Here is a 26,336-nt window from a genome sequence, read left to right on the forward strand (position 1 = left end):
TTCTACTTGGAATTTTTACACATAAGACTTTGATAGTCTATATTTTCATCCAGAAATTTTTCTTTTCTTTTGGATTTTCTGATGTCTTTTTTAATATCTCTTGCCAATTGATTCATATACCTCAGCCATGCATCCCTAACTGATTCTGAATCTTTCAATCACCCACAACACGGGGGAATGTAAAAAATATCATTATTCAAATTGCAAAGTTTAAATTCTTTTTGAGAAGAATTTTAGGTAAAGAAGATGCTACTTCCCTGAATTCAGAAACTGAACTGTTGGAGAAGCCACCATGAAGAAGCCTCCAGACCACAAGTTGCACAAAATTGAACTTTGGGTGTGGTTGATTGAACATTTATTTGTATGTATACTTTTATGCCAAAGGGGACTGCCCCCTAACGGCTTTTTGTCAATGTGTTCAGAAATTATTGGTTTTATTCTTTTTTCTCTTATCCTCATACTATTGTAATCTTTTAAGTTTATTATGTTTTTATGATCCTTTTGGGGAAAAATTAATTTTTCCACAAATGATCACACGGGGGGATGTAAAAAATAGACTCGAATACAGGACTACAATCCCCATGAGCCTTTGCTCCACTTCCCCAGAATGCCTTGTAATCTCACCTGGGCCGAGATCTAGAAGATATTTAAGCAAAGGCTTTTGAAGGGCTCGGGCCCTCTTTTGGACTTCCGTTTTTGGGCAAAGAGGTCTCTTCCATGATGTGAGGTTATTTTGTCTAGGCCTCTGGCCTAGGCACATGTTTCATACTTGTATATTCTTAATCTTTAAACTTTAATAAACCTCTAAAAATTATAATATTCCTTGCAGAGAGAAACTAATTTCTACCTGCCTCAGTCTCCCCCTCTCCCCTAAATTTTAATCTTTACAGTTTAAAATATATTTGCTATAATGTCAATGCATGCCCCAAAAGTTGAGACTATAAAAATGATGCCATTGATTGTTTAAAAAAGTGTAGGGGCCTTTGATTACTGATTCTGTCTGATTCCAGGACAAGAAAATAAAAAAAAGATCCATTGCACAGTGCCAAAGAAGCACAAAGCTAAGCTACATAGTGTCAATCGAGCACAAGGTCAAAGAGACCAACCAATCGCAAAGGGGTTGATGGAAATTTTGAGTCATGACAAGAGGACTTGAACATGTTTGCAGTTCAAGGTTGCAGCTGTTTAACATGTGTTAAAGGCAGGTCTTCCTTGTTCCACATTCTACCAAGTATCTCAAATTTGGCTCCTACCTGGCTCCTAAAATTTAGTCCCTTTTCTATCTTTCATAGTGTGACAAACTTTCTGTAGTCCTGGCTACTGATTGTGTAAATGCATCTTTGCTTATATCATTTTAATTGGGCCCTGATTCAAGGACATGTTATAGATTTATTTTTCCTTCATTTAGAATTTTTACACATAAGACTTTGATAGTCTATATTTCATCTAGAAATTATATTTTTTATTTGGATTTTTTTATGTTCTTTTATTTCTCTTGCCAATTGATTCATATACCTCATAACTCAGCCATGCATCCCTAAGTGATCCCTGTGTTTTTCAATCACTCTTTTATGGGGGGGAGAGGTGAAAAATATTATTATCATTTTAAATTGTCAAGTTTAAATTCCTTTTGAGACGAATTTTAGGTTAAGAAACATGGTACCTCTCCAAATCCAGAAAGTGAACTGTTTGGAGTAGACACCATGAAGATGCCTCCAAATGTCTTCAAATTTATAAAGAATTTTATTAGAAATCAATTTTATTAGAAAATCAAGCCATTCCCCAATTGATAAATGGGCAAGGGACATGAATAGGCAATTTTCAGATAAAGAAATCAAAACTATCAATAAACTCATGAAATAATCTTCTAAATCTCTTATAATCAGAGAAATGTAAATCTCACCTCACTCCTAGAAGATTAGGTAACATGACAGCAATGGTAAGAAATAAATGTTGGAGGGGATGTAACTTCATATGTACTAAGTGTATCATACTTCTCAATAGATAGAAAAGATCACAAATGCACGGAGAGTATTTGGTGTAGAAAATGATAATTAAATATTAAAAGGAAAAAAATTTAAACTTTACTAACCTTAGGTAAATTGTATCCAAAAATTTTCCTTCACTTAAGAGTTTAGTAATCATATCAGAAAAGGAGATATTCTGACATAACTCGTTCTTGATGAAGCTATCTTGACACTTTTTACATACTACTTCTTTTTTCTAAGTGTTCATAAAATCTAGAAATATAACCTTCTATAGTTGTGTCAGATTAGGTAAATGTGCATGAAAAATTAATAATGAAAACTGTTTATGTTATTTCAAGGTATATGTTTTTATTTGCACAGTTTTGGAAATAGAAATCAAAAGGAATTAATTATAAAAGAAAATTGGTGCAGGAAATAAAAAAAATTGCATTGCAAAGACCTTAGAACATATCTTCATCAGAATTCATAGGATCATATTTATAGAGTCATAAGAATCCATCATTTCCATTGTCTTCATTTTATACTTAATGAAACAGGCCCAGGGATCTTAAGTGATTTGTCCATGCTTGTATTTAGTAAACATAAAACAAGACATTTGAACACAGGACCTCTATCTTGAGAATCAGTTCTTTTTCCACTATGCCACACTCCCTTTATCATATTCTTAATGCATTGTATTATATTGATACTACTTATAGAAATGAAGAAATTCATGATATAAAATAAAAAATTTAGAGCTTTATATCTCAAAAATAAAAATTATATATACTCAGTCAATAAACACTAATGCTATGATTATACCTGGTTTTAGTTCTTAACACCCAGATAATTCTACTTTTTTAGCTCTTTTCTCTCATTTATTCTTCAGGAAATGAATGTTGAGTGATATCAATATCAATGGTATTTAAAAAGAATGCAACTTGAGGTTATTCTGAAGAAGTGAAACAGTTCCTTACTAGTTCCTGTGACAAAAGATTATAAATGTAGGAATTTACATAGAACTAAATTATCCATTCACATACTCATTCAGGTCAATCAACTGACAAATGATTGTCTATTTTATTCAACTTGCCAAAAATCCAGGAAACATTTATTAAGTGTGAAATGAGCTAAAGATAAATTCTTATTTATTTATGATACTTAAAATTTTCAATGTAGCATGTGATCTTGTAATTGAGAAAAATTAAAAAAAACTTTCATGAAATTATCTGTCAGTGAGGTATAGTTGAAAGAATATTGGACTTGAAGCTGGGAAATGAGACTGAAATGCTTCTATTTGATCATATTCATCTTTTCATTTTGGAATATCGCTTTTTTAGTTTCCTTATCTTTAAAAGTGAATAATAATACCATTATGATTTACTTCATTGAGTTGTGGGCATATATTTTGGGAAACCTAAAGAATTAGCCTGAATGTATATATGGATGCATGTCACGTATTCATATACATATGTCTGTGAGCATGAGCAGACACTTAACTGATTACTATACTGAAAATCAATACAAACATCAATTATCCTACAAAACAATGAACTGAATCTATACTGAGCCAGAGATTTATCCTAAAAATAGTTTTAAATAAATTCAGATAACCTAATAAATTGCCATTTTCCTTTTTTGCATAAATCAGGATGAAGTATATGTACACTTCAAAATAACTGACATATGATATAAGTAGGTTAAAGAAAAATAATAGAAAATGATATTGGTCATAATAGAAAGTCAATCATCTGCATAAATGAGAATGAGAAATAGGATACAGACCTAAAGAGTAGTTGATAACACTTATAGTAAAAAACAACAACAAACATAAATAAATATGCTTCTTTCAAGTTCATTACATCCTCTATATCTAGGAAATTATGAATGAGAAATTACACAGGATGAGAAGGTGTGAATAGATAGAAAACCATTCTTACAGTCTAACATTGGAGACAATCGGCTACTGCATACAAACAAAACATATACAAATAAATTGAGATGGTCTCAGAGGAAAGGCATTAAGACTAAGGAGGACTGGGAAAGCTTTCTTATATGAGGTGGACTTTTGCTATGACATAAAGGAAGTTGAGATAGTTAAGAAGATAGGAGAAGTGAAGACTTTGCAGTCCTGGGGTACATGTTCAATGTCAAGACATGAAGTGCCATGCAAAGATAAGTAAAGACTATTGACTGTGGATCTAAGAATATATGGTGGAATAAGGGGTAAAAAGATTCCAAAAAGTAGGAATGAGGAGCTAGGTTATGAAGAAATTTTTAAAATTATAGTAATAACTAAAATTTACTATTTGCTGGGAAACTTACTATTTGCTAGGAACTTTGTTATGTGCTTTTTAAGAAGAGTGTATATATATATGCATATCTATATGCTCATAGATATATACATAGATGGATATCATAAATACTATTTGTTATAAAACATTTGTTATAAATATTATAAATAAACATAAATTATAAATCTGTACTAAATTATAACATATGTCCTTATCCAGGAGAAACATTCTCACATTAGCTATATTCAAAAATCTCTTATTCTTTTTTGCTCTTCCTCTTACTTTTCCCCAAGAAGGCAAGTAACATTATATAGGATGTGTATATATATATATATATATATATATATATATATATATATATATATATACACACACATATATATATGTTCATAATCTTATAATACATATTTCTCTGTTTTTCATGGTTTGAAAAGAGTCATATTGCTTACCCTAGAGAAAAATCCACGAAGTGAATAAAGTAAAAATGTTATGTTTTGATCTTTATTCAGACTGTTTCTTCTATGGTGGTAGATATCCTTTTTCTTTGTGAGACCTTAGGAATTGTACTATATTCTTATCTTATTGATAATAATTGTCATTCATAGTTGGCCATCATACATTATTTGTTGCTACTTTGTAAAACATTCTCCTGGTTCTGCTTACTTCACTTTGCAACTCTTCATATAAGCCTTTCCAGGTTGGTGTGTGTGTGTGTGTGTGTGTGTGTGTGTGTGTGTGAGAGAGAGAGAGAGAGAGAGAGAGAGAGAGAGAGAGAGAGAGAGAGAGAGAGAGAGAGAGAGAGAGGGAGAGGGAGAGAGATCATCTTGTTTGGCATTTTGTGTGGCACAATTGTATTCCATTAAAATCATATACCACAACTTATCCAGTCATTCTCCAATTGATGACATCCCTTCAGTTACCAGTTCCTTGCCACCACAGCAAGAGCTACTATAAATATTTAAGAATATATAATTTATTTTCCTTTATAATTATAAATATTATTATGATTATTAGTTAAAAGATTTAAACTGAGGCAAATAAAGGTTAAGTCATTTGGCCAGGGTCACACAGCTATTGTTTAAGGTCACATTTGAACTCAGGTCTTCCTGATTCCTAGCTGAGCATTATGGTTGAACCTGAAAGTGATAGAGCCTCACTAGAATTTATTGAGTGGAGTTGGACTGACATAGTCAGACCTATACTTCAGAAAGGGATACACACCTGTGGGATACTGCAGTAATGTAGATATAAAGTGATGAGAACCTACACCAGGTGGTAAGGTCAAAGAGAAAATGACATATATGAAAGAAGTCACAAAGGTAAAATTGATACAACTTGACAATACACTGTCAAGATTGTTGCTTCAATTAAAGGAAGGTTGAAAGAGAATAAGGAATCAAAGATCATATATAGATTGTGAGCACTAGTGACAAGGAGGATAGTGGTGCCCTTAACAATACTAAGGAAACTAGGAAAATAGGGGGTTTGAGAGAAAAGATAAACTGAGTTTTAGATACATTGAGTTCAAGATAACTATGGCACATTGAGTTTGAGACATCTAGTAAGTAATTGAAGAGAAGAGATTGGAAGTTGAGGCATATTCTTATTTGCATAGATATAATTGAAAACATGGGTTGCTGATGAAATCATCAAGTGAAATAGTCTAGACAGAGAAGGAAAAAGGCTCCAGGAGACAGCATTAGGATATGTGGCTAGTGGACTTAATGTGGCTAAAAAAAATCAGTAAAGGAAACTAAAGAGTGGTCACATAGGAAGTAAAAGAATCAGGAGAGTGCAAGAAGGTAGAGATCAACATCAAAGAAAATCTGAAAAGAATGAAGATTTAGAAAAGATCATTAGATTTTATAATTGAGATCATTTTTAAAAATTAATTTATTTAATAGTTTTGATTTCTTTAACTGAAAATTGCCTATTGATGTCCTTTGCCCATTTTTCAATTGGAGAATGGCGTGATTTTTTGTACAACTGGTTTAGCTTTTATAAATTTGAATAATTTGACCTTTGTCAGAGGTTTTTTTTTAATTTTATAATATTTTATTTGACCATTTCCAAGCATTATTCATTAAAGACAAAGATCATTTTCTTTTCCTACCCCCCGACCCCCATAGCCAACGCGTGATTCCACTGGGTATTACATGTGTTCTTGATTCTAACCCATTGACATGTTGTTAATATTTGCAGTAGAGTGTTCTTTTAGTCTCTTCTCTGTCATGTCCCCTCAACCACTGTAGTCAAGCAGTTGCTTTTCCTCGGTGTTTCTACTCCCACAGTTTGTCCTCTGCTTATGAATAGTGTTTTTTCTCCTAGATCCCTGCAGAATGTTCAGGGACATTGCATTGCCACTAATGGAGAAGTCCATTACATTCGATTATACCACAGTGTATTAGTCTCTGTGTACAATGTTCTCCTGGTTCTGCTCCTCTCGCTCTGCATCACTTCCTGGAGGTCGTTCCAGTCTCCATGGAATTCTTCCACTTTATTATTCCTTTTAGCACAATAGTATTCCATCACCAACATATACCACAATTTGTTCAGCCATTCCCCAATTGATGGGCATCCCCTCGTTTTCCAATTTTTGGCCACCACAAAGAGCGCAGCTATGAATATTATTGTACAAGTCTTTTTCTCCATTATCTCTTTGGGGTAAAGACCCAGCAGTGCTATAGCTGGATCAAAGGGCAGACAGTCTTTTATCACTCTTTGGGCATAGTTCCAAATTGCCCTCCAGAATGGTTGGATCAGTTCACAACTCCACCAGCAATGAATTAATGTCCCTACTTTGCCACATCTCCTCCAGCATTCATTACTTTCCTTTGCTGTCATGTTAGCCAATCTGCTAGGTGTGAGGTGATACCGCAGAGTTGTTTTGATTTGCATCTCTCTGATTATAAGAGATTTAGAACACTTCTTCATGTGCTTATTAATAGTTTTGATTTCTTTATCTGAAAACAGCCTATCCATGTCCCTTGCCCATTTATCAATTGGAAAATGGCTTGGTTTTTTGTACAACTGATTTAGCTCTTTATAAATTTGAGTAATTAAACCTTTGTCAGAGGTTTCTATGAAGATTTTTTCCCAATTTGTTGTTTCCCTTCTGATTTTAGTTACATTGGTTTTGTTTGTACAAAAGCTTTTTAATTTGATGTAGTCAAAATTATTTATTTTACATTTTGTGATTCTTTCTATGTCTTGCTTGGTTTTAAAGTCTTTCCCATCCCAAAGGTCTGACATGTATACTATTCTGTGTTTACCAAATTTACTTTTGGTTTCCTTCTTTATGTTTAAGGCATTCACCCATTTTGAATTTATCTTGTTGTAGGGTGTGAGGTGTTAATCAATTCCCAATCTCTCCCACATTGTCTTCCAATTTTCCCAGCAGTTTTTATCAAATAGTGGATTTTTGTCCCAAAAGCTGGGATCTTTGGGTTTATCGTATACTGTCTTCCTGAGGTTGCTTCCCCACAGTCTATTCCACTGATCCTCCTTTCTGTCTCTTAGCCAGTAACAAATTGTTTTGATGACTGCTACTTTGTAATATAGTTTAAGGTCTGGGACTGCAAGGCCCCCATCATTTGTGTTTTTTTTTTCATTATTTCCCTGGATATCCTTGATCGTTTGTTATTCCAAAAGAACTTTGTTATGTTTTTTTTCTAAATCAGTAAAGAAATTTTTTGGGAGTTCAATGGGTATGGCACTAAATAGATAAATAAGTTTGGGTAGGATGTTCATTTTTATTATATTGGCTCATCCTATCCATGAGCAGTTAATGTTTTTCCAATTGCTCAAGTCTAGTTTTAGTTGTGTGGAGAATGTTTTGTAGTTGTGTTCATATAGTTCCTGTGTTTGTCTTGGGAGGTAGATTCCTAGGTATTTTATTTTGTCTAAGGTGATTTTGAATGGGATTTCTCTTTCTAGTTCTTGCTGCTGAGCTGTGTTGGAATTATATAGAAATGCTGATGACTTATGTGGGTTTATTTTGTATCCTGCAACTTTGCTAAAATTGTTGATTATTTCAATTAGCTTTTTGGTTGAGTCTCTAGGATTCTTTAAGTAGACCATCATGTCATCTGCAAAGAGCGATAATTTGGTCTCCTCCTTGCCTATTTTGATGCCTTCAATTTCTTTTTCTTCTCTAATTGCTACTGCTAGTGTTTCTAATACAATGTCAAATAATAGAGGTGATAATGGGCATCCTTGTTTCACTCCTGATCTTAATGGGAATGGATTTAGTTTATCCCCATTGCAGATGATATTAGCTGATGGTTTTAGATATATACTGTTTATTATTTTTAGGAATGACCCTTCTATTCCTATGCTTTCTAGTGTTTTAGTAGGAATGGGTGTTGTATTTTATCAAAGGCTTTTTCTGCATCTATTGAGATAATCATGTGGTTCTTGTTGGTTTGCTTGTTGATGTGGTCAATTATGTGGATAGTTTTCCTAATGTTGAACCAGCCCTGCATCCCTGGTATAAATCCTACTTGATCATGGTGGATGACCCTTCTGATCACTTGCTGGAGTCTTTTTGCTAGTATCCTATTTAAGATTTTTGCATCTATATTCATTAGGGAGATTGGCCTATAGTTTTCTTTCTCTGTTTTTAACCTGCCTGGTTTTGGAATCAGTACCATGTTTGTGTCGTAAAAGGAGTTTCGTAGAACTCCCTCTTTGCTTATTATGTCAAATAGTTTGTATAGTATTGGGGTTAACTGTTCTCTGAATGTTTGATAGAATTCACTTGTGAATCCATCAGGCCCTGGGGATTTTTTCTTAGGAAGTTCTTTGATGACTTGTTGGATTTCATTTTCTGATATGGGATTATTTAAGAATTCTATTTCTTCTTCTGTTAGTCTAGGCAGTTTGTATTTTTGTATATATTCATCCATGTCACCTAAATTGGCGTATTTATTGCCATATAATTGGGCAAAGTAATTTTTAAAGATTGCCTTAATTTCCTCTTCATCGGAGGTGATATCCCCCTTTTCATCTTTGATTCTGTTAATTTGCTTTTCTTCCTTCCTTTTTTTAATTAGATTGACCAGTACTTTGTCTATTTTGTTTGTTTTTTCAAAATACCAGCTTCTTGTCTTATTTATTAAATCAATAGTTCTATCACTTTCGATTTTATTAATTTCTCCCTTAATTTTTAGGATTTCTAGTTTGGTTTTCTGCTGGGGGGTTTTAATTTGATTGCTTTTGAGTTTTTTCATTTGCATTTCCAATTGATTGATCTCTGTTCTCCCTAGTTTGTTAATATAAGCATTCAGGGATATGAATTTACCTCTGATTACCGCTTTGGCTGCAGCCCAAAAGGTTTGAAAGGATGTCTCGCCATTGTCATTTTCCTTGATGAAATTATTCATTGTTTCTATGATTTCTTCTCTAACTAAAAGATTTTGGAGTATCATATTGTTTAATTTCCAACTAGTTTTTGATTTGGTTTTCCATGTACCATTACTGATCATTATTTTTATTACCTTGTGATCTGAAAAGGCTACATTTATTATTTCTGATTTTCTGCGTTTGTGTGCCATGTTTCTGTGACCTAATGTATGGTCAATCTTTGTGAATGTGTCATGTGGTGCTGAGAAGAAGGTGTATTCCTTTTTATCCTTATTTATTTTTCTCCATATGTCTATTAATTCTAATTTTTCTAAGATTTCATTCACTTCTTTTACCTCTTTCTTATTTATTTTTTGATTTGATTTATCTAAATTTGATAATGGTTGGTTTAAGTCTCCCACTAATATGGTTTTACTGTAGTCTACTTATGGATAGTTTTTTCTCCTAGATCCCTGCAGATTGTTCAGGGACATTATACCGCCACTAATGGAGAAGTCCATTACATTCGATTATACCACAGTGTATCAGTCTCTGTGTACAATGTTCTCCAGGTTCTGCTCCTCTCGCTCTGCATAACTTCCTGAAGGTTGGTTCAAGTCTCCCACTAATATGGTTTTACTGTCTATTTCTTCCTTCAATTCTCCTAGTTTCTCCATTAGAAATTTGGGTGCTATATTATTTGGTGCATACATGTTGATTAGTGATATTGACTTATTATCTAAAGTCCCTTTTAACAAAATATAATTACCTTCCCTATCCCTTTTGATCAGGTATATTTTTGCTTTGGCTTTATCAGACATCATGATTGCCACTCCTGCCTTCTTTCTGTCAGTTGAGGCCCAGAAGGTCTTACTCCATCCTTTAATTTTGACCTTGTGGGTGTCTACCCGCCTCATGTGTGTTTCTTGAAGACAACATATGGTAGGGTTTTGGATTCTAAAACATTCTGCTATTCATCTATGTTTTATGGGTGAGTTCATCCCATTCCCCTTCAAAGTTATGATTGTTACTTGTGGACTCCCTGACATTTTGATATCCTTCCCTAATTCTAACCTTTCTTCTTTAGCTCTAACCTTTTAATCTATTGGTTTACTTTAAATCAGTCCTCCTTGTCCCCTCCCTTGATATATTTCCCTTTATACCCCTCTCTTTTTTCCCTCCCCCACCCCCCTCTTCTTCCCTTCCTTTTTTGTGTTCCTGCCTCCTACCCCCCTTGGTTTTTCCATCACCCTACCCTTGTTGGGTAAGATAGAATTCAAGATCCCAATGGATCTGGATGTTCTTCCCTCTCAGAGTTGATTTCCCTGGGAGTAAGATTTAATTAAAAACTCTCTTCTTCTCCTTCTTATAGGAGTTTTCTTCCCCTCCACTTCCCCTGTGAATCTTTGTGTGAGAAAGATTATTCTATTTGGCTTTTCTTTTCCCCCTATTTACACATTATGTTTTCCCCACATGTTAAAATACATAGATTGATATAAATGTAGTCCTTATAGAAGAGAGTTTGAGTAAAAGTAAAATATAACATTTTTCTCCTTTTCCCTTTCCTTCATATTTACCTTTTCAGGTATTCCATGCTCTTTGTTTTTCGATATCGAACTTTCCACAGAGATCTGGTCTTTTCTTTGCAAAAACTTGCAAATCTACTATTTTGTTGAATGCCCATACTTTCCCTTGGAAGTATATAGTCAGTTTTGATGGATAGCTGATTCTTGGTTGAAGGCCCAGCTCTCTTGACTTTCTGAAAATCATGTTCCATGCCTTACGGTCATTTAGAGTGGAACTTGCAAGGTCTTGTGTGACCCTGATTGGCATTCCTTTATATCTAAATTGTCTTTTTCTGGCTTCTTGTAAGATTTTTTCTTTTGCTTGAAAGCTTTGGAATTTGGCAATTATATTCCTGGGAGTTGTCTTTTGGGGATTTAGTGTAGAGGGTTTTCTGTGAACTCTTTAAATGCCTGTATTGCCCTCTTGTTCTAGGATCTCTGGGCAATTTTCTTTGATTATATCTTGTATTACGATGTTGAGTTTGCTGTTTATTTCTGGCTTTTCTGGTAGTCTAATTATTCTTAAATTGTCTCTTCTCCCTCTATTTTCCAAGTCTGTCACCATGTCAGTGAGATATTTTATGTTCTCTTCTAATTTCTTGGTCTTTTGGCTTTGCTTTATTAGTTCTTGCTCGTTGTCTTCGAGTTCCCTAATTCTGACCTTTAAAGCCTGGTTTTCCTATTCACTTTGGTCAAACTGGTTTTGTAGATGCATGAATTTCTTTTGCATTATTTCCCACTTTTCCTCCCAGAAGGCTTCCATCTTTTTTATCATTTTTGATTCCAGTTCTTCATGGGTTTGTGGAGAGTTTCCATTTCCTTTGGAAGGTTTTGGATCATTTGCTTGTGTTTCCTCTTCTACCTCCTCTGTATTTTGTATTTTTGCTCAATTTTCCGTTCTATGCAGTTGTTGTTCTATCTTCCCGGGGAAGCAAGGAATTGCTGGTGTTTCCATGTTACTGCCATCCTCAGTTCCCTCCCAATGCTTCTCCGTTGCCTTACTTCCATGCTCTGAGCCTGGCTTGGCCCTTTCCGTGGGGTGTTTGTTTCTGTGCCTTGTCTGGCTAGAAGATCCAGCACTCTGAGGGGGGAGGGGCCGCAGTTCCAGGAGTTCCGAGGGCTCCTGATAAGATTAGCTTTTCCTGGGTTGAACTGAGTATGCTCTGAGGCAGGGACCTTCTGTGAGACTTGGATGGAAGGATCCAGCCAGGGGGTTACAAGCTCCCTCCGTCTCTCTCTGTTTCCCTGCTGTCTGTGTTGGGTGCCCCCTCATCTGAGTCAGGTTGTTTTCAGGAAGAGGTCTTCAGAATAGCTTGCCCTGAGGTTCTGAGGTTCCCTCTGCTGCCTTGGACTCAGAACTCTGAGTTGGGGGGGATGGGTCCTGGGATCTTCCTTCTGCCTACCCCTTAGGTCCAAGTTCTAGCTTTTGGGGGGGTGTACCTTTTGATCCAGGTCCAGGAGGAGGATTCCAGGGGTCTATGCTGTTGTTCATTTTGAATTTTGGTGGCCTAGGAGCATATAGTTTGAGTTCGGTAGAGAAGGGTTTCCGGAGATCTGAACTTTAGCTTTCTCTAAGCTGTCATCTTGACCAGAAGTCCATCAGAGGTTTTTGTAATGAAGATTAGATTGTTTCCCAATTTGTTGCTTCCATTCTAATTTTGGATGCATTAGTTTTGTTTATACAAAAACATTTTCATTTGATGTAATCAAAGTTATTGATTTTACATTTTGTGGTTTTTTTCTAGCTCTTGCTTGGTTTTAAAATCTTTCCTTTCCCAAAGATCTGACATGTATACTATTCTGTGTTTGCCTTAAATTTGCTTATAGTTTTGTTCTTTATATTCATGTCATTCACCCATTCTGAGTATATCTTGGTGTAGGGTGTGAGATGTTGAGCCAAACCTAATCTCTCCCATACTTTCTTCCAATTTTCCCAGGAGTTTTTTTTTTTTTAATCAAAAGGTGAGTTTTGGTCGCAAAAACTGGGTTTATCATAGACTGTCTTGCTGAGGTCATTTTCCCCAAGTCTATTCCAATGATCCTCCTTTCTGTCTCTTAGCCAGTACCAAATTGTATTGATGACCACTGCTTTATAGTATAGTTTGAGATCTGGGACTGCAAGTCCTCCTTCCTTTGCATTTTTTTTCATGATTTCCCTGGATATTCTTAATTTTTCTTCTTCCAAATGAACTTTGTTATTTTTTTTCTAATTCAGTAAAAAAGTTTTTTGGTAGTTCAATGGGTATGGCACTAAATAGATAAGTTTGAGTAGGATGGTCATTTTTATTATCTTAGCTCATCCCACCCATGAGCAATCAACGTTTTTCCAATTGTTTAGATCTAGTTTTAATTGTGTGGAGAGTGTTTAGTAGTTGTGTTCGATTAGTTCCTGTGTTTCTCTCAGCAGATAGGTTCCTCAGTATTTTATTTTGTCTAGGGTGATTTTAAATGGAATTTCTCTTTCTAATTCTTGCTGCTGAAATGGGTTGAAGATATATAGAAATGCTGATGACTTATGTGGATTTATTTTGTATCCTGCAACTTTGCTAAAATTGTTGATTGTTTCGACTAGCTTTTTGGTTGATTTGGTTGATTTTTGTTGGTTTCCTTGTTAATATGGTCAATTAGGTGGATGGTTTGTACACCAAAGAGATAATAAGGAGAACAATATGTACAAAAATATTCATAGCTGTAATCTTTGTGGTGGCAAAAAATTGGAAAATGAGGGGATGCCCTTCAGTTGGGGAATGGCTGAACAAATTGTGGTATATTTTGGTGATGGAATACTATTGTGCTCAAAGGAATAATAAAGTGGAGGAATTCCACAGGGACTGGAACAACCTCCACGAATTGCTGCAGAGTGAGAGGAGCAGAACCAGTAAAATATTGTACACAGAGACTGATACACCATGGTACAATCGAATGTAATGTATTTCTCCATTAGTGGCAATGCAATGACCCTGAACCAGTCAGAGGAACCTAGGAGAAAAAACACTATCCACATCCAAAGGAAACACTGCAGGAGTAAAAACACTGAAGAAAACAACTGCTTGAATACATGCATTGAAGGGATATGGTTGGGGATGTAGACCCTAAATGAATATCCTAGTGTAAACAACAACATGGAAATAGGTTCTGACCAAGGAAACAAGTAATACCCAATGAAATTGCTCGTGAAATTGCTTATTTTCCAGTTTTTTGCCAACACAAAGAGGGTAGCTATGAATATTCTTGTACAGGTCTTTTTCCTAATTATCTCTTGAGGTACAAACCCAGCAGTGCTATGGCTGGATCAAAGGGTAGACAGTCTTTTAGCGTCCTTTCAGCATAGTTCCAAATTGACCTCCAGAATGATTGGATCAGTTCACAACTCCACCAGCAATGCACTAATGTCCCAACTTTGCCACATCCCCTCCAGCATTCATTACTTTCCTTTGCTATCATGTTAGCCAATCTGCTAGGTGTGAGGTGATGCCTCAGAGTTGTTTTGATTTGCATCTCTCTGATTATAAGAGATGTAGAGCACTTTTTCATGTGCTTATTAATAGTTTTGATTTCTTTGGCTGAGAACTGCCTGTTCATGTCCCTTGCCCATTTATCAATTGGAGAATGGCTTGATTTCTTTATACAACTGATTTAGCTCTTTATAAATTTGAATAATTAGACCTTTGTCAGAGGTTTTTGTTGTGAATATTGTTTCCCAATTTGTTGGTTCCCTTCTAATTTTAGTTGCAATGATTTTGTTTGTACAAAAACTTTTTAAATTTGATGCAATCAAAATTATTGATTTACATTTTGTGGTTTTTTTCTAGCTCTTGCTTGGTTTTAAAATCTTTCCTTTCCCAAAGATCTGAAATGTATACTATTCTGTGTTCACTTAATTTGCTTATAGGTTCCTTCTTTTTATTCAAATCATTCACCAATTCTGAGTTTATCTTGCTGTAGGGTATGAGATTTTGATCCAAACCTAATCTCTCTCATACTGTCTTCCAATTTTCTCAGCAGTTTTTATCAAATAATGGGCTTTGGTCCCAAAAGCTGGGATATTTAGGCTGTCATAGACTGTCTTGCTGAGGTTCTTTACCCCAAGTCTGTTCCACTGATCCTCCTTTCTGTCTCTTAGCCAGTACCAAATTGTTTTGATGAGCACTGCTTTATAGTATAGTTTGAGATCTGGGACTGCAAGTCCTCCTTCCTTTGCATTTTTTCCCATGATTTCCATGGATATTATTAATCTTTTGTTCTTCCAAATGAACTTTGTTATTTTTTTTTCTAATTCAGTAAAAAAAAATTTTGGTACTTCAATGGTTATGGCACTAAATAGATAGATAAGTTTGGGTAGGATGGTCATTTTTATTATGTTAGCTCTTCCTACCCATGAGCAATTAATGTTTTTCTAATTGTTTAGATAGTTTTAATTGTGTGGAGAGTGTTTTGTAGTTGCATTCATATACTTCCTGTGTTTGTCTAGGCAGATAGATTTCTAAGTATTTTATATTGTCTAGGGTGCTTTTTCCATCTATTCCATTGTTGAGCTCCATTAGCTTCTCCTTTAGAAATTTGGATGCTATGCCATTTGGTGCATACATGTTGATTACTGATATTTACTCATTGTCTATACTGCCTTTTATCAGGTTGTAATTACCTTCACTATCTCTTTTAACTATATCTATTTTTGCTTTGGTTTTATCAGATATCATAATTGTGACTCCTGCCTTCTTTTTATTAGTTGATGCCCAATGGATTTGGCTCCATCCTCTTACTTTACCCTTTGATTATCTACCTGCCCCAGGTGTGTTTCTTGTAGACAACATAAGGTAGGGTTTTGGATTCTAATGCATTCTGCTATTCCCTTTAATTTCATGGGTGTGTTCCTTCCATTCACATTCAGAGTTATGATTACCAGCTTTGTATTTCCCAGCATTTTGATATCTACTGCTAGTCCTTCCTTTTCTTCTTTCACTATTTCCTTCTACACCAATTTTTTGTTTTTAATCATTCCCCCTAATTCTCACCCTTATTTTACTTCCCTTTCTACTCCCTCTCTTCTTATTCCACTGTTATTTTCTTTAAATTCTTTTTAAAATACCCCCACCCTCTCACTCCCTTCTACTGCTTCCCTCCCCACCAGTCCATTTGTTACCCTTCTACTTCACTATAAGATGCAAATCAATTCTCTGCCCCAATTGATTGGATTTTTCTTCCCTCTTTGAGTTAATTTCAATGCACATGTGTTGAGTATTTCCTATCTCCAACTTCTTTACCCTTCTAGTGTGTTGATATTCTTTCCCCTCCAGCCACATGCTTTTTTGTGACATATAAATTTACCCCCTTTTGTTTCTTTTTGCATTTCTTTTAGTATTAACCTCTTTTTTAGCTCTAGTTCTACACACACACACACACACACACACACACACACATATATATATGTATTTATGCATACAGATATCTGTATACATATTTATGGCTTGGCATTTCATCCTATACAGTTTGTCACTGCTCCCTCTAAGTGTAATTCTTCTAGCTGCCCAGGTGATAATAACAACTTTTTAAAAGTTACCAATGACCTCTTTTCTTATAGGGATACATGCCATTTTAACTTGCTGTGTCTCTTTAAAAGGGTTTTTTCTTTTCTTTTGTTTTGTTTTTCTTTTTTCCCCTCTTTTTAAATTACCCTTTGGTGATTCTCTTGAGTTCTGTTCTTGGGCATCAGATTTTCTTTTCATGTCTTGTCTTTTCTTTGCAAAAGCTTGGAATTCTTCTATTTTGTTAAATGACAAAACTTTCCCCTGTAAAATTAGTTTTAGTCAGTTTTTCTGGGTAGTTGATTCTTGATTATAGACCTAGTTCCCTTTATTTCCGGAATATCATATCCCATGCCTTTAGGTCCTTCAGTATAGATGCAGCCAGATCCTGTGTTATCCTCACTGTGGTTCCATGTTATCTGAATGACTTATTATCAGCTTGTAATATTTTTCCTTGGTCTGATAGTTCTTGAATTTGGCTATAACATTCCTGTGTTTTCTCAGTTGGGGATTAAGTACAGGAGGTTGATCTTTGGATTCATTCAATCTCCACTTTTCCCTCTTGTTCTAGAATATCAGGGCAGTTTTCTTGGATAATTTCCTGTAGGATGATGTCCAGGATTTTTCTTTTGTCATGGTCTTCTGGTAGATCAATAATTCTTAAATTGTCATGGTATTCCGGTAGACCAATGATTCTTTAGTTGTCTCTCCTGGAACGATTTTCTAAATCTTCTGTTTTGTGAATGAGATGCTTCATATTTTTTCATTCTTTTGATTTTGTTTTATAGTGTCCTGCTGCCTTGTGAAGTCACTTGCTTCTAATTGTTATATTCTGGTTATTAAAGGTTGGATTTCATCCCTGGCTTTTTGGTCATCCTTCTCCTTCTGATGTTTCGTCTCCTTTGCCTCATTTTCAAGTTGATTGATTTTGGCTTTCAAGACACTGTTTTCTGTTTCCTGATGACTTATCTTACTTTTTAAGTTCTTTTCCTGCTTGTCTTCAGCCTCTCTTAATTGTGTTTTGAATTGTATTTTGAGTTCTTCCAAAGCCTGTATCCAATTCCCTGGGTTTTCTGTCTTATTGCTTGGTGTTCCCTCCTTCTCTGTTCCCTTTGCTCTTTGTTCATTGCCTGTGTAGAAGCTGTTGATTGTAATTTCTCTTTTCTTTTTCTGTTGTTTGCTCATATTTACCCCCTCTTTACACCCTGCAGTTGTCTATGCTCTTGCTCCCACCCCCACTCTCTCTCTCACTCTCTCTCTCTCTCTCTCTCTCTCTCTCTCTCTCTCTCTCTCTCTCTCTCTCTCTCTCTCTCTCTATTTTTGTTTTGGGCTTTTCTGTCAGTCTTCCCTCTTGGAGCTTTGTCAGAGTTCTCTCAGCTTAGTCTCTAAGGGAGGGGTGTTGGAGCTTGAGCTTCCCTGCCATTTGGAGACTTTGATTGGAGTAAAGTCCAGAATTCTGTGGGTGTTGGAGCTTGAGCTTCCCTGTCCTCTGAAGACTTTGATGGGATTAAGTCCAGCCAGGCTGAGCTGGATGTGCCCTGAGGCCAAAACCTTCTGGAAGGGAGGAGCATTATGGAGGATCTCCACTATTGCAACTAGGCTGCCTGCTCTGTACTCCTTCTCTTACTGCTTCCCCACCACCTGTGTTCGATGCTCTGAGCCTGTCACAGATTTTTCCATAATGTACTCCCTTTGCTTGCCCAGAGGTTCCAGGTGCTGCTGGAGCCTTAGTGCTCTAGGTGGGAGAGGGACCTTCCTTCTTCCTTCCCCTTAAACAATATTGTTCTCAAATTCAGGCTTTTGGGGGGCATACCTTTTACGTTGAGTCTAGCAGGAGGGTTCCTTGGCTCTGTCTTGTGGTTAGGTTTGATTTTCAGTGCCCTAGGAGCATTTAGTTTGTAATTGGTAAGGATGGTTTTTCAGAGGTCTGAACTACACTGCCATCTTGACTCCACCTCCCTATAATTGAGATCTTTAATAATTTTGGAGAATAGTTTCATTTGAATGATAAGGTTGGATACCAGACTATGTAGAGTTAAATAGAAAGTATGAAGAAAAGAAATAGAGGAATATCTCAAGGAATTTAGACAGAAAAGGAGGAAAGATATATTGTGATAACTCATGGAAATATATGGACAAAATGAGGAGTTTTTGCAGATAATAATGATATGACCATTATTTGTAGGCAATAGGGAATCAGTTAAAAGAGTAGGACATATTGAAGATTAGTGAGAGAGTAAGAATAATGGGACAAGAGTAATGGAACAGTGTGCTAGATGGATGAATGGATGGATGGAATAATATCACTTGTGCATGTAAGGGTTTTGACTTGGAAAGGAGAGGGGGTTGAACTTTTCATATGAAATAGGGGAAAATTTGGAATTGGTGGCAAGTTTCCTGAAAGATATGAGTTTAGAAGGATGGGAGAAAAGGAAACTCAACAAATGGCCTCCATTTTTTTTTCAGTGAAACGAGGCAAATTTTTCAGATAAAAAAGTGAGAAGGGCAGTGTGTTAAGTTTAAATAAAAATGAAAAGATTTGAGAAAGATGCTAAGGTGAGTAGAAAAGAGAATTGATTAAATAGCTATAAGTGGATTACTTTTGTACAATCAAGTCCAGATGATATTATTTAACATAAACTTATAGTGGATATTGTCAACACAGATTCATTATTTTTCTGGTTTTATTAGGCAGCAGATGAGTAAGAGAAAATGCAGAGTTTAGTGAGAGTAATCCAAGGTTGGAGAATGCCCACAGAAATACCATCACAAATCTTAAAAAGCATGTCTAGGCATAAAGAGTTGTCATTGTTTTGGTGTTTTTATTTCTGACAAACATCACTTGGTAACTAACAAATTAACATGATTTAAACATTTTAATAACAACATGGAACACTTAGTTTCAAATTTTCTCCATGGTTAAGTCCCATATTATAGATTTTGTATGTATACCTATCATTATAAAAAAGGTAAAAGAATACATTCATTAATAGTAGTAATCTATCCTCAGGGCAGCTAAGGGACTCAATGGTTTGAAAGTCAGGCCCAGAAACAGGAGATCCTGGGTTCAAATGTGGTCACAGACACTTCATAGCTGTGTGACCCTGGGCAAGTCACTTAACCTCCCATTGCCTTGACCTTATCACTCTTCTGCCCTAGAACCAATTATACAGTTTTAGTTCTAAGATGGAAGGTAAGGGCTTAAAAAAACAGTAATCTATCTAGCACTGGTAAAGTATTCTCAGAGAATGATCTAATCACTTCAGTCGGTCATAAATTAAAGATATCTTTTCAAATGAAAGATAAATGTAAAATCAGATTGCAGTTGTTTTGTTTTGCAATTTGACTTTTCTAGTATATATATATATATATACATATATATATATATATATAACCAAATTTCCCCAAAGCCCAATCTGAATAATTTCTCACTAATTTATCTGAATTTGATTTAAGAAAAATATGATGAAATAAGTAAGCTCTAAAGCCTGTGAACTAAGATTTTTCTATATTTGCCTAATTCATCAAATTCCCCTTCATCAAATTGTCATTGTGAATCTCTATTCTACAGCAAAGGGGAATTAGGTGACCTAAAATCCAAATGTAAGTTTCATTGGCAAGGAAATAATTTGATGCTAATTTTCTTTCTTTCTTTCCACTGCTCAGATTCTTCTCAAGATAATTAAGTGATGAGTAATTACATAGATATAGCTGTATGAATAGATATACATATATATGCATATACAAATAAAAGGATATAGCTAAACCTATGTATGTGCATATGCATTGATGTATGTGAGCACAAACCAAAGGACTTCTATGTTATTTTCAGGTGATTTTTAATTCTGTCAGGGAGAAAAGAGAGTAGGACAGAGATGCTGAAACACTTAAAATCTCATTATCATATATACCCTCTTCACCCAGAAAACCCACAGACTGTCCATTATTGTCCTGACTGTACTTTCTATGGGACTTTGAAAAGAAAAGGTTCAAAGAGCAAGACTTTCAAGCTCCCCTTTCCATGTCAAACCCTTTCAACTCTTGATTTCAAAGTGCTACTCCTTTGCTGTTCAAAGGCCTGTAGACTCGTAGGGGGTGAGATTGGAGTTAAAGGTTGAACTACAAAGCCCCTTGCATTCACAGTAATATCCAGCTTGGAGATACAAATGTTAATAAAAACTCAAGCACCTATCAATAAAACTGCCAATATATAAAAGGAAGACCAGAAAAATTCTATATTCCCTCACCCCCCTTTTTTTCCACCGGGCACATGCTGTTATCTGTTTGGAGGAAAACTTAATTGATATTTTGATGTATTATTTTTTCCTCTGTTCACATTACAACTAGAGGAGGGAGAGACCACAAAAGCAGATAATGGAATAGGGGAAAAAAGCCCCAAACCCCAAGGAAGTTAGATAAGAATAGCTAAAGAAGTCCCTACCAACATCTAAAATAAAATCCCTGCCTTACTCTAGTTGAGTATTCATCTTCCTCCCCTTCTCTCACCCTCTATCCTTTTTATCTGCCTGCCCACAAGATTTGGAGCACCATTAATTGGTCCTTAGGGAGGCTAACAGGCCTCTGCTTTTATGACTTGGTTCTTTGTATTGTACACATGTGGGCATCTCTCAGGAGATAAACAAAGGGAAAATGTGTGGAAAGGGGCCAGAATTTGTATAGGTCTAAACACAGAACAGGTCATCTCCTTGATTTACTGTTAATACTTTAAATTATGCGAATATGCCCCCACCCCTTCACTTAAATTGCTTTTCTGATTGCTATATGGCCATCTTTTGAGAAATTCTATTTCCTATATGAAATGAAACATCCTAACGCTTTTTTGACCCCCTCCTCTTTTCCCTCCCTGCCCTCTGCAACAAATGATAGAGGTGGTCTTATGGGAAGATGAAAAGAATAGTTGATCATAAGAACTAACCTGGAGCCAACATGTTGGTCTTTCGTCCCTTCAGCAATTTCTAAATCCTAAGCACCTGCAGCTAATTCTCATGACTTCTAGCACTGGTCTTGAATATGCTGAGGCATAGACTTTTTTTTTTTAAGATTTATTTTTTTTTACATTCTTTGCTTTTTAAATTGAGTTCCAAATTCTTTCCTTCTGTCTTACCTCTCCCCCACTCCCTGTGAAGACAAGCAAAATAATATCTATTATACATGTGAAATCATGCAAATACTTCCATATTAGCCATATTGCAAAACAAATGGAAAAAATAAGGTGAGAAAATTAAATTTCAATTTGCAACGAGTTCATCAGTTCTCTCTCTAAGATGGATAGCATTTTTCTTTTCATTGTGAGTCCTTTGGAATTGTTTTGGACTATTTTATTGATCAGAGTATTTAAGTTTTTTGTTTTCTTTTACTATTGCCATTTCACCATTGCTGTTACTATGCACAATGATATCTCGGTTCTTCTCACTTCCCTTTGCATCAGTTCATGTAAGTCTTGCCATGTTTTTTTTTTCTTTATAAAACCACTATCTTTGTACTTTTTTTCATATAACTACTCCACAATCATATGCTAGATCATTTGCTAGAAATTGTTCAATCATTCCCCAATTGATGAGCAACCTGTCAATTTCCAATTCTTTGCCACCACAAAAAGCTATTATAAATATGTTTGTGTGTATATAGGTGCTTTTCCTTTTTATTTGGTTTCTCTGACATAAAAACCTAGTAGTGGCATTGCTGGATGGAAGAGTTTGCTCAGTTTTATAGCCTTTTGGGTGTAGTTTAGATTGTTTTCTGGAATGGTTAGATCAGTTCACAACTCCACCAACTATTTATTAGTAAACCTATTTGCCCTTATCCCTTGAAGCATTTGTCATTACTGATAGGTGTGAGGTAATAACTCAAAATTATTTTAGTTTACATTGATCTAATCAATAGTAATTTAGGGTATTTTTATATAATTAGAGATAACTTTTATTTCCCCTTTTGAAAACTACCTATTTATATTCTTTGGCCATTTAGCAATTAGGGAATGACATTATTATTTTTTTTTTGTAAATGTGACTCAGTTCCCTATATATTTGAAAAATGATGGGTTTTTTCAGAGAAACTTGTAAGGCTTTTTTATTACTTAATTGCCTATGGTGCTTTTTAGCAAAGTGCAGTTTCCCTAATTATATCTTTTAATTAGTTTTAGTTTTGTCTGAGTTCATGATTTCCAATAGATAATCAAGTTCTTGGCATCTAGTTGGCATAGTAGAGATAGTTTCTGGCCTGAAGTCAGGAAGACTTTCTGAGTTTAAATATGGCCTCAGAAACTTCCTAGCTGTGTGACCCTGAGCAAGTCACTTGACACAATCTACCTCAGTTTCCCCATCTGTAAAAAGAACTGGAGAAGAAAATGTCAAACCACTCCAGCATCTCTGCCTAGAAAATCCCAAATGGGATGAGAAAGAGTTGGACACAACTAAACAAGGAAAATTTCCCTCCATCCTATTTTCTATTGTTTATCTTTATTTCTGTCTTTTTTCCTGTCCCTCCTCTAAAGCCTGTTTTGCTTCTGATCACTGCCTTCTTTGATCTGTCTTCTCCTTTATCAACTTCTTTCAATATCTCTGGCCTTTTAATTCTACTAAGAGCTTCTCTATCATGAGGGAAGATAGATACCCAGGGCTACATCTAAGTGTAGTGGGGATGTGGAAGGGGGACCTTACTTGTGTCTAAGGATTTCATTGACTTATGACTGAATTTCATATTTCTATGGACAATGATTTCTATGGACAATGATTTTGGGGATAAATGAGACAGGATCAATGCCTTGAATTCCCCTGATATCCTGGATCACTTAAATAGAATGCCTAATTAGAACCAATATAGGAAGAATATTTTGATGAATGATTATTAAAATATGTGCAATCTTTGAGTTTAGATTTCTCCTCTCTTTTAGAGTCAAATTTCTAGAAAAAATCCCTTTTGCATTCTTTCCTCATTTTCTTTAGTCACATATCTAAGAGACTTGCAGTTTAGCATCTAACCTCTCCATACAAGTGAAACATCTAAGCCTACCAATAAATTCTTGATAGCTATATCTGATAACCTTTTCATCCTTAGCTTCCATGATTTTTGACATTGTTGATCACTATATTCTCTTGGATATCCTTTCTGTTTTAGGATTTTGAGGCACTGCTCTTTTCTGACTCTCCTCCTAATTGGCTGACTTCTCATTCTCCTTTGATGAATTATCATGTATGTCAACTCTAAACACAGGTGTACTCAACACACTGTTCTATGCCCTCTTCTTTTTACATCTAATATCCCTTTGTAATCCTACCAGTTTTCATGAGTTTAATTAGCATTTTGGTTATGTAATATTTATTGGGAAAGGAAATAGGATTTGGAAAACTGTAATATTTATTGGGAAAGGAAATGGGATTGGAAAAATGGGGATAATGGGAGGTTTGTATAGGGGTAAGGAGGAGTTAAGGGGAGAGAGGGTATATTGCTTAGTGAGGCAAGGGAGAGAGATGCCCCCTGCTAAGAGGAAACAGCAGGGGTCCAATGAGGTCTATTTGTCTTTGAATGACTGAAACTGAAGTTCAGCTCCCTCTATGACCAGAAATGATAGTCCACGTATCTGACTGCGAATTCAAATAATATAAAATTTAATAACCCGTTGGGATTGGAGTTTTTTCTTAGCTTCAGACCTGAGGCCAGGCCCCATAGGCTGGTGGAGGGTTCTCCCACTCCCCTCTACTCTATATCAATCCAGTTTTGTCTTTTTAGAATCTTAGCAGTAGACAGAAAGCAAACAAGAACAGGTCTAACCTTCAGAAGCGACTGGGCCTGAATCTTCTGGCTGAACAAAGAAGAGCATGCCACTCCAGACTGGGCTGAACAAGCTCCTCTCCCCTCCAACACCAGGAAACAAGTCCCCGCCTGGCAGGAAGGAAGTGCTAGTCACAAGACCCAACTGCCACTCCCAATTGGCCCCTTCCCCCACAAACTGTCAGTCTTGTTTCCTTTCCACAATTAATAGATTCCAGATCAATATATTCAACTTTATTCTCTCTTCTCAGATGTAATTTCTCATTACTAAAAGTTGGTTGAACATCTGCTTATAGTCCTAAAACAGCTTCGAAGGTGATCTTACTACATTTTCCCCACTCTAATACATCCTATACTCAAATGTGTTATAGTTCTAAAGGCCCTGAGATCAAATCTCATCTTGGCCACTTACTTCATTGTGATATTAAGTAAGTCACTACCTATCTTGACCACAGTTTTCTCATATTTAAAAGGAAGGTGTTTTCCTATATTGCATATGTAATTCAATCTCTCCCATGATCAAGTAGCATCTTGTTATCAATTGAATCATACCTAAATTGCTCTATCTACAATCAAATACTACAAATCAACTAGTCCAACTCTTATCCTCCAAGTTCACATTCTATTACTCTATAACATAGATCCCACCCCAGTTGGGGTCAATGTACCTGAGAGTATATGCAGAATAATTCTTTTATGGGTGGAAAAAAACACTAAAATAAATATATATGCACACATAAAAACATACATAAGTGCATACATTCATGCATATATATGTACAAAGTTCGTGATGAAACCAGCTCACAGGAATCAAGTATTCAGTTTTCAGTGTGAGCAATTATACCTTTGAAATCAATAAATATTATAAATAAGGGTTTATATATTGTTTGGTTGATTGTTGATACCTAGGAAAATAATGGAGAAAATATTAATAATGAAGATTGAACTTAAAATTTTACTGTAAATACATTTTTGGAAAGAGAGCAAGTTAAAGATTATTCAAAAACCACTCAATGCATAGGTAGACATATTTATGTGTGTATACACATAAATAAGTAGGAAGGGAGGATTTCAAAATTGTATTTTCTCTTAGAACATACTGGCTTGACCTAAAGCTCCTAAACCAGGATGTTGCACATTAGAGTAGAGAGAGAGGACAGGCATCCAAGAAATGTGATAGAGATTGAAATGACAAATTTGAAAACTGATCGTTTACCTAGTTTGACGATTAATGAGGAGTTGAGGATGATTCTAAGGTTATAAAACTGTGTAAGTGAAAATAGGAAGGTGGTGTCCTTGACAAAAATAGGCAGATTCAGAAGACTGAATGGTTCTAGTCAAAAGGTAATGAATTCTATTTTGAACAAGTTGGGTTTGAGATGTCTATGAACTATACAATTTTAAATATCCTATATGCAGTTAGTGATGTGAGATTAGAAGTTAATGGAAAATGTTTAGTGCTGAATATATAGATTTGTGATTCATGCATAAAAGAGACAATTGAAGTCATGAGGTTATCAAGAAAAAGAATGTACAAAGTCTCAAATGACTCAAGACAGAGTCTTGGGATATTCCAACAAATTGAGGACAGGATATAGATGATGTTCAAGTAAAGGTGATTGAGAAGATATGAAAGATAGGTAGGACAAGAGCCAAGAGGAAGACACCTCACAAAATTCCTGTGAGGAAAGATAATATATAGGAGAAAGTGGTCCACAGTGTAAAATTTTGTAGAGATATGAAGAATGAGAATGAGAAAAAGCCCACAAGATTTTGAAATTGAGATGTCTATTTTTCTTTTGAAGAGAACAATTTCAGTTGTGTACTTAATTTGAAAGCCACATTAAGAGT

Source organism: Monodelphis domestica, chromosome 5, assembly GCF_027887165.1.
Source record: "Monodelphis domestica isolate mMonDom1 chromosome 5, mMonDom1.pri, whole genome shotgun sequence".
NCBI lineage: Eukaryota > Metazoa > Chordata > Mammalia > Didelphimorphia > Didelphidae > Monodelphis > Monodelphis domestica.